The following is a 9,776-nucleotide window of genomic DNA, read 5'->3' as shown; positions in this document are numbered from 1 at the left end:
TGCCGATTAGCAAACTTCAACAATTAAAAAATAAAAAGTAGAAGCAGCAAATACTCAAGACTGCATAAGACAGGTGTATTGGCGTGTATTACTTGCACCACCAGGCAGAGAAATTGAACTGAAATTCAATTTTGCAATGGCGCATGGGTTGATGGGTGTCTGAGCGTGCAGAATTAATCACACGTGATTACCCCTTTATTTGTTCTTTTTCTTTCTGCACAGTTTTATTTGTCCTTAGCTTGTTTTTAAAAAACAGTGTCTGTATAATAAACTGCAGTTGTAGTAGCGCACTTGTGTTGTCCTTTCAGAGTCCCTGTCCATTTTATTGCCCTCCACTGTTCGAGCAATGGAATATCAACTAGGCCAACCCGTCACGTTACTAAATCATGCAGGGTTCTCAGTTTTGGTGAGACTGCCCTTGTACTTTCAAAAATGTTGCGGGTACCTTAAAGTCACTTGTCAAAAATGATAGCTAACTTAAACAGTTTTCCTTTCCCTCTTTGTCACTCCTTTATCCCTAACTCCTTAACCACCGGTGATATAGTATGTACAGAGAGCAACACACTTATCTATAACACAACTGTCGTACTTCTAGCCTCATCCTTCCTCGCCCGAAAAGGATATAAAGAAAACTACTATGGCATGGCGTTCTTAAATCTTACCCACCACTTTTGGCCTTACAGTTTTTGTAAAAGCTTGTTTCCGCCGTTTTCAGAGGTAGTTCAATGAAGATGAACTCGCTGTTATAGACAAGTGTGTGGCACGTGCACTGTACTCTGTTTTATTGTGTGATGGGTATAGCAACGCCCCAACATTATTTCCGAGTAAGAGCCAAAGGGGTTGCGAAGTCTTTCATCGCGTGAAAATCCGTAGGCTTGACTTTAGCCGTACGAGTGCATACTAAACTAATGCCGCGACAATATGCCCTGCGAGGGACTGAAAAAAGCTGCGAGAGAAAGTGAGACGAAACAGCGTCGCGAACAATGTACAAAGCAACGTTTGTACCTTTCAGTTAAGGAACACAGATTGCGAGAATGTGGTTTTAACGTGATGGATGGCGGTCGCTATAGCTCATCAATTTTCTTGGTGCAAACATTTTGCTGTAATTAAATGCCAAGGCAGCCAGTTGTCTCATCCGCGTCGCTGGCTTCCTACCTACCTAATGTGTGCTGCGTTTTCATTCGTTTGCATTCAGGTTGAGCAACCAGCTTGTCTGCGAAACACCAAAGACTGGCACTATTAACAGCTAATGCCAACGGATTCCAACAGTCATTAGATGCTGCGGTAAATTTACAATGATCGTCCGTTTAATTTGCCCTCGCGGATCGAGTGTGAAACCTCGCGACAACAGTTTAGGGCGGGACAGCAAAGAAGGAAGCGTATAGGTATTAAAAGCATTGAATCGTAACAAACTGGTCGTATGTACTCACCAAACTCACCATGTCGCATCGCTGGCGATCCGTTGGTTAACCCGCCGCTGCTGAAAAGCGACGACCGCACATACGCTACAACAAATCCGCCATCACGGGAAAGACAAAAAAAAACAAAAAGAAAGAAAAAAAATACGCTTGAGGGCGCAGAGATCACCACTGAGCAGTCGTCTGGTAGCGAGAGTAGAGTACGTTGTTTTTATTGTGTTTTATTGTGGAATGTCGCAGCGGCGAAGCTCTCGTGCTTTACCGCCCTGCCTGGTTGCCTAGACGCACACCACGTGACCTTCTCGCCGTCATGTCCGGTGTGTTTATTATACTAGTGCTTAAATAAACAACGTGTGTTTAAATCAAGCTCATATTGAAATATAATTTGGCTTAAAATTTTGTTAGAGCCTATATCAAGGTCTTTGTAAAGTTGTCGCCTCCCTTGTTATGGTAGCTGTATAAGCAAATGGCGGCGCCCTGCGTCTACGCTACGAGCACGAGCCGGTCGTGGCTACGAGTGATCGTCAGGCGCGCTTGGTCAGCATCAACAGATGTGTATCTGCAAACGCATGACACTATCTTAAAGCTCTGACATTAATGCTTTAATAAAATGAAGAAGGCGTATCAGACCGACGCGCGAAACAGCGCGCTTTTTGGTAACGCCCGTCGGTTCTCTTGAAACGTCGTGATCGAGCTGTTCAGACTCCTGCCGCTGGAACAAATATGCGATTTTTCTTGGCTCGTCAGTCTGCAAAATGACACCGAGGAGTCCAGTTCAGGCATGCGTAATCCGCTGCGTAAGCTTGTCGGAAGCGGCTGCTGCGGAGTGGTGCGTCTAGTGGTTAGGCCGACACAAACACGTCTCGGGATCGCCAGTCCGAACGAAGCGCACGAGGTACCACTTGTAGTAACTTGTTCAAATGACTTCATTAGTAACCAGTGCCTACATTTCGGCTACACAGTTAGGAGCGCGCGGGTAAATAATTCGGACGTTTTGCATGTGGCGTGCTGAAAGGTCAGCACATTTGGTGGCTTTACGTCTTGCACCAGTTTCCTATATGCCTTCGTCATGCTCATGATCATTTTCGCATCTTTTTCTATCATTGCAAGTAGCGTGAAGCTCAGTAAAAGCGCGAGTGAAAATCTCAATTGATGCTAAAAATCTGTTTGCACTATTCCTCTTGAATCCACTACCGCACTTCATCGATAGGCAGCGAGCCCCTAATCATGTACAGCATGCTGTTGATGAACTCGTTGATCTCAAAGACTAACGAATGATGTCTCACTTGTACACTAAATACGGCGTCCCCATTTAACTGACTAACGAATGTTGTCTCACTTGTACACTAAATACGGCATCCCCATTTAACTTACAGTGGTCAAAAACGTGTGCAGCATCTTGACTATCAGTATTAGGCATCCTTGTGCTTGGAGGACAAACCGTCGCATGGGCTGCCTATGCTGCCTTGCTGGATGGTGTCAAGGCAAGTGTCTTCAGCACTGTTTCCGGATAAGGTTGAAACCATTAGGACAGCTGACGAAACAAGTGCAAAATAAAATCACGGTGTCCAGGCAACAAGCTTGGTGAGGCGTCAACCAGGCCTTTGGAGGATCAACCAGAGTTACAATCAGGAAAGGAGCAACCAAGCGTAGCCATTCACTCAGCCTGAGCATTCACAGGAACACAGCTGGTGTCAAAACCAATCAGGGTAGAATGACTTGCTTGGTTGCAATGATGGCACAATTGTGATGTGGGTAAAAGTTTCAAGATTTTAGAGGTTTAAATTTGGGTTTTACGCCCCTAGGTTGCCTAGTACGGGTGTGCCGCGGTGAAGGCTCACAAATTATGTGAACGAGTTCCCCGGATGCTAAATTTGGACAGGGAGGGGAAGAAATGCGTGCACAGTTGCAGTTGAATGCATTTATTTCACATTTTTCTGTCATTGGGCTGCTATGAAGATAACAACAAAATCCTGGAAAAATAAACTAGAAACAAGTTCTCATATTTCATCACTGTCTTTGACCGTGACACACTCTACTTTTGGCTCTGTGTCCGTGCCGTCCGAGCCTTGAATTGCTGGCAGGAGCTTGTGGACCCCCAATAAACGTGTGCAACAATTGCCAAAACCCATTGGCAACAGCTGTGGTAGCATGCAAATCTGGTGCCACCCAGTTCAGGAGGGAAGTTGCCCCCCCCCCGAGGCGAAGCCACCGCCAGAGCTCTGGCAGCTGAATGCAGCAGGTAGATCCACAGCCAGTGCTCAAGGCCGACCTGGGTGCCAGGGAACGGCGGCTTTCTTTGCTGCAAAAACACTGAAAACAGAAGAGGAGGGGAGGTGAGTAGGGTTCAGTTTGTAGCCACCAGAATGTCACTTGCCGCCACCGGGCAAGCAGTCTTGCAGGGAAGTAGAGGAATACTATGAAAATTGGAGGCGCTGCGGAGATAGTCCTTGTCGGAAGCTACGAATACTGTAGGATCGAGCCACTGATTGCGTGCCTGTTTGAAGTTAGCAGATTGGAGAATCCCTAGGGTGGTTTTGAGTACCTGCATAGAAGTACTTTGCATGCTAGTCGATGGGCCCAATTGTTTCCTCATATGCAGAAGCACAGCCACTCTACCCCCCCCCTCCTCACCCTTTTGGAGTGACAGGTAGATTGGTCTTGCAAACAAAATAACATTGTGAAAGCAGAAGTTGACTCACTGATCTGCGAAGAAAGTGCTTTGCACATGCTTGCACCGCCGCGTGTGAAGGGGACAACCTTTCTACTCTTGACTCTTTTACCCTGCCATCGTCTGTTCAGCATGAGAGCTAATTTTTTTTTTCGGGAATGGTGTTACGTTTACCAGTCTGTGGATGCCTAAGAATTGTTGCACGCCACTTTTCAAGTGGGATGCCTCACAAAATGCGGAACTGTGCTACCATGAACTGCTATCAAAAGAAAACTTTCAATATGACCGGCTGCAAAACATTTTCTTGACAAGGAAGTGGGGTGATTGGGGACATGGAAACGTAAAACAGACAAGAGGTTGAGATTAAGAGAAAGCATTTTAAGCCGAGTAATACTATTATTTAAAACGTTACATTTCGCACTAAAATTCACGCAGGCAGAGGCAACGAAGCACCCCAAATGGGACATTCAAATGAATTAGGGGAATTCATTTGAATGCCCTTTTGGGGTGCTTCGTTGTTTCGCTGGCGGTTTAATTTGTTCCTAGCTCCAGGACCGTTGCGCAACGTCTTTGTTTTACTTCACCGCAGACAATTACAAGGTAGAAAGCATATGCAAGTTGCAGCTTCCAGCTGCTGTGCCAACTCAGTTTCCGCCCTACCCAGCCTACACGTTGCCGCCTCGTGCCAAGGAGAGCAAAACTCTGTTTAGTGCTCTCTCACTTCATCAGTTCACGTAAGCCAGAATATCAGGGGAACCAGTGTTAGTGGCATAAGAGAAAAAGAGTAATGCCTTCGTATAGAACAACGCAACACTGAACGTGCAGCCAGTGGATAGCACTAAGAAAACATAGCTTCGGGCAAGCCTTCAGACTGTCACAAACACTTGGAAAGTGGATTGAAAGCTGAACAATGCCAGACGACATTTGACCTGGTTAGATGAACTGCAGAGACGGAACGAAAACACACTGTTTCGAAGTGAAAGTGCAGAGACTAACCAAGCGCTTGGAATAACAGTTCAGCAATATGGGGACAATTGAGCTGTGCAAGCTCTAAAGACCCTTCAGAATCTGCACAAGGAGGAAATAGGAATGCGAAATTTGTCGAACAGATTATCAACATCGATAAGGTGCGGCCAATTGTGGGAATGTGCGTTGTCGAAGGCGACATCCTTTTAAAGGGGCCATGAAGGCAAAACAAAAGTTTGGTTCATTCAAAAGACGGCCTCGTTAGAATCATACTGACACCACTTCTAACGCCCACTTCGCTCAAACAAACTATATAATTAGGAAAAAACGGAATGGCCATGCGACCCACCAGCTCATTTCCTGCCACAGAACCTGTGATGTCATACCAGCCAGCCCTGCAATTGGCGGCAAAAGCAAACGCAAATTAGGCAGAGCTTAAAAGCTTGCCCAACGAGCAATTTGTGCTTATACTTATGGCACATTCTTTAGACAGCAGTAAGAATGGTGGGACAAACAGTGGAAGTTACGAAAGCACACATGAACATAGAAGTACCTATGAATACTGCTGTTGGCACTTGGTTTAGCTGCACAGGACTGCGGGGCTTTGGGGTTGTCTCAGACGACACTGGCCGATTGACGCACGCAACGGTGTCTTACGTGACATATTTGTCGAGTGAGCACTATGTTTTTCGAAACAATTATTTTCTCCCAGAACAAAAACAAGCCAGGTTTAAATACGGTCAAAAACAAACCAAAGGCAGAAAACGGCTTGCTGCGGTATGGTGGCCTATCTGGATTCACTAAAGGTAAACAAGGCTTCGCAATCGGCTGTAGAGCGGTCGGTTCCTGTGATGTCATTGCAGACCATAAAAACGTACGATTTAGCGGGAAAATCAAAATTTTAACTTAAACTGATTAATTTCTCAGTGAAGAAAACATCGTTTGCATCCGGGCCAGTGGAGGGGGCACTATAAAACACGAAATCTTCAAATAAAACAAACTTCTATTTTGTCTTCATGGCCCCTGTAAGGGTTACGGTCAGGTGTTGGGAAGAAAACTGCTGAGGCTGCCATGTCGAAGCATGCTACAAAAGTTCGTAAAATCTTCTGCAGGAGAGACTGGCGTAACAAGCCTAATAAGGGAATGGCTTTCAAGGGAGAGAGAATGCTTGCAGTCAGAAAAAGAGCCATGCTGCAGGCTCATTACTGACGAATGGACAACTGTGCAATATTGAAACAAGAATTAGCCTGATGCGTGCTGCATGAGAGGTGGGCCTTTATTCACGAGAGGAGTTAATGGAATGTGCAAGGACTAGCCCACTTTCTGTGCGAGGCAAAAGCTTCACCGTTTTCACCGACTCATTGGAGCCTCTAAAATATCTGATGAGGAGCCTAGAGCTGGCAATTCGGCATATAACGTGGAAGTCACCTGCGCATGGTCCCAGGACACGTGAACGGCATCGGTAATGGCACCGCACAGGAGGCAGCGAGCTGGTACGTTTCTGCTCGTCCCCCCTTGCTGTAGCCCTCCCAGCTGGTCCTTGACCCAAACGAGTAACGCAAGTGGCTAAAAGTGCCAGCAAAAGGGGAACTGGGGGCGAAGGTGCTGCACAATCCCCTTCCACTTCCAAAAGGGCTTCCACGTGGTATGGAAGAGTTAATCTATAAGGCGAGGACAGCTGCTGCCCTGACTAAAGATGTTCCAGCTAAGCGGTGAGCACACGCCGCTTCAAAAAGAACTGGTGGCACTGAGCCTACAGCAGATGCTAATGACACCGATCAAGACGAGGAGGGCGACCACACAGCCACTGTGACGCCCGTGCCTGTCCAACGGTCCAGTGCCTACTGTATGACTTTCCCAGTCTTTTACCACTGAGGAACATGCACACGGGTGCCGGCGTTACGTCATTGGAGGAATGAACATCCCCACCCCCTCAGCTGGATGCAGCAAGCGCGGTCCTTCCTTTTGTGCGAGTTCTTGCGCGAGGCAGACCTGACCGGACGACCCTTCCTGCTTTCCCTCTTCCCCAACTGGGCTACGAAGCGTCTGAGTGTTAAGCGTCTGCGTATGGGATGCACATACAATGAATTTGCAAAAAAACACTATGTGTTTAGTATATAAGTGCAATTGTAAAGAAATGCAGGTGTTAAACTCATTGTAATGCTACGGCCGAAGGGAAAGATCAAAGCCGTATGCTGGACGTGCACACAAATGCATTTGAAGTGTATCTGTTTTTTTTTCTATGAGGTGCATTTGACAGAACAACAAATAAAAGGACGCCGCCAATGACACGACAAAGAAAATAATGGTGAATGGGAGAACATTCGCAAAACAGGGCCCACTACTGTGGTTTATGGTGCTGGCTAGTGCTGGACACATGAACCACTCACGGTGTACCACAGCTCATGTGTGTGGTGCAATCAGTCACACCATCCATCGCAGGTGAAGGTTCTCAGGCTTGGCAGCGTCTTGCATGGCAGGATCAGCCACTAGCTGACACGAGACACTCAGGAACACCTCGAGCGGCAGAAAGGACGAGCCAGAATGTCAAGGACAAGTGTTAGCAGCGAAGCAGTTTGAGCCTGAGCAAAAACAAGCAAGGCACCACGAACTCAGGTCCCACCGCAACACGAAGCCAGAGTGGGATGAAACAGCAGGGCCCTGAAGTCACTTGACCCATCCAGGAGGCCAGGCCCAGGCGGCCAATGGCAAGGGTCTCGGAATCCCGTGGCCCATCGATCAAACGTGTGGCACAGAGATCCGCCATTCCAACCATGCCCTGTCCTGGTTGTGCTTGTTCTCCCCAGGCTGCAAGATCTTTTGTGTAGAACCTGCGAGACATTCAATGATGAAAGTACCCGGGAAAATGCTGCATCACTAATATCCTGCTACACTGAGTATGTAACACTGCTAGATTTCGACAGTTGCTTATGGCAGAGAACTCAGTCTTGAAATCTGTGTGTAACTTTTTGCATACCCCCGTTAGCACTTATGAATGCTCATGTGTGATTGCACTGTGCAAGTGGTGCCATACTGCATTCATGTCTGTGCCCTTTCAGTACTGTGAACGTGAACACACTGAAAACAGCTCAAAGACGGAGTGGAAGGAAACGACAAACACGAGCACTGCCCATACCGCATTCACACTGTTTTCGGTGTGTTCAGTTCATACTAACTAGCTCAACGTAGCACTCTAGTAAGAAGAATTGAACATGTTTGAATTTTGAGGTTGAGCTTTACTGACCATTCAGGATTGAGTATTCACATGTATTTAACATGCAATTTTTCGAACTAGTGACATGTTCTGCAAAGTCTGCATCGCGCACATAAAAGCTTCTTTTCCAACCACTGGCCTGGTTTGTTCACAACAAACAAAATCGTTCCTTTTCCCAAACTCTATGTTTGGAGAAAAACAGGGCAAGGGTGGCACATACATTGAAAGAAAAAATGCAAAATACTGCTTCGACAAAGAAAAACAAAAGACAGAGAAGCTCGTTGTGGTGGAAAAACCGCTGAAATAGCAGGGACGAAGAAAGAAGCAGTCAACGCGTCAACGCAGTCAACGCTCGAGCGCTTTCCCCACGAAGATGAATTCCAACTAGCCCAACTTTCCGTGCTGCGGCAGAGAAGTTCAGGAACCACATGACACACTGCTACGTCGCATCAGCCTGACAAGAAACTTCAAGGCGCTTTTCTGAATTCTGCCTGTGTGTACATTACTAAAGCCTCGCTTACATCGTTCGGTCACATCAATGTGACTTCTGACAGTGAAAAATTTGTTCGTACGTGCGTTTGTACGTCACCTAGTCCCTCCACTGCAATTTCATCGCGCTCAATATGCCTAACGCGCAGCAGCTAAGACCAAAAAGCACCAAACGTTACCGAGAAGTATAGTTTTCTCTTTCGCTCGCCCAATATATCATATGGCATCCAAGTCGTTTGATACCAACCTGTTCGTATGTCGGGGCTTCGGCATTCGCGCAGATGAACACGGCAGACTGCGTAGCGTATTGAGTGCTGTCTCGGCTGGCGTGCACGCCTTGGAGCTGCAACAAAAGCTACTTTCGTAGCGTGGGTCCTAACACCGAAAACACGGCAAGGAAGACTCCGAAGCCTTTAGAGGGGGCTGGTGGACGCTTCGGTGTAGCGATTTGCGTGGGATATTTAGCACCAAAAACACAAAGTACCACCATAACAACACGACGAAGATGTAAGGACACTTGAGAGAGCAGTGGTGCGGCGCAAAGTGCTTCTTTTTCACGCTGTATTCTTCTAAATCTAGCCGCGTAGCAACGAGCATGAGCACGCCGACACGCGTTAGTGGGCGCCGCCATTTGCATTAACCAAGGCTGACTGTAGCCATGACCAACGTTACTAGATATAAAGATCCCCAGGTGGTCAAAATTAATCCGGAGCCCTCCACTACGGCGCGCCTCATCGCCTGCGTTGCGTCGGCGCGTTAAACCCCAGAATCAATCAATCAATCAATCAACGTTACTAGATAGGTTAGGTCATGACAACAAATAAGCAATAAAAAACTTCCCGGACGTGACGTTAGAGGGTCACGTGGTGTGCGTCTAAGCGGCCAGCTTCGATTCATTCGATTCAGACGCGATTCCCTGCAACGCCTGCAACGTTGCACGGTGCGCTGCACCAAAGCGCTCGATTCGCCGCTGCAGGAATGGTGCCGTGCACCGCGTCGCTCGATTGCTCATGGTGCA

The 9,776-nt window shown here is 47.2% G+C and overlaps 1 long non-coding RNA gene across 1 annotated transcript; it reads right to left on the bottom strand.

Moving 5' to 3' along the window:
• Positions 1 to 3,080: 3,080 nt before the first annotated feature.
• LOC144177704 (uncharacterized) lies at positions 3,081 to 9,430 on the bottom strand. The gene is made up of 3 exons (XR_013323830.1): positions 9,006 to 9,430; positions 7,446 to 7,886; positions 3,081 to 3,731 (listed from the first exon to the last, which is right to left on the bottom strand). It is a non-coding gene; the product is annotated as an uncharacterized LOC144177704 (long non-coding RNA).
• Positions 9,431 to 9,776: the final 346 nt, after the last annotated feature.

This window comes from Haemaphysalis longicornis, unplaced genomic scaffold (assembly GCF_048455015.1).
Source record: "Haemaphysalis longicornis isolate Haplotype H1 unplaced genomic scaffold, Haemaphysalis longicornis Haplotype H1 scaffold_30, whole genome shotgun sequence".
NCBI classification, from domain to species: Eukaryota; Metazoa; Arthropoda; class Arachnida; order Ixodida; family Ixodidae; genus Haemaphysalis; species Haemaphysalis longicornis.
This window is presented reverse-complemented; position numbering and strand designations above follow the sequence as displayed.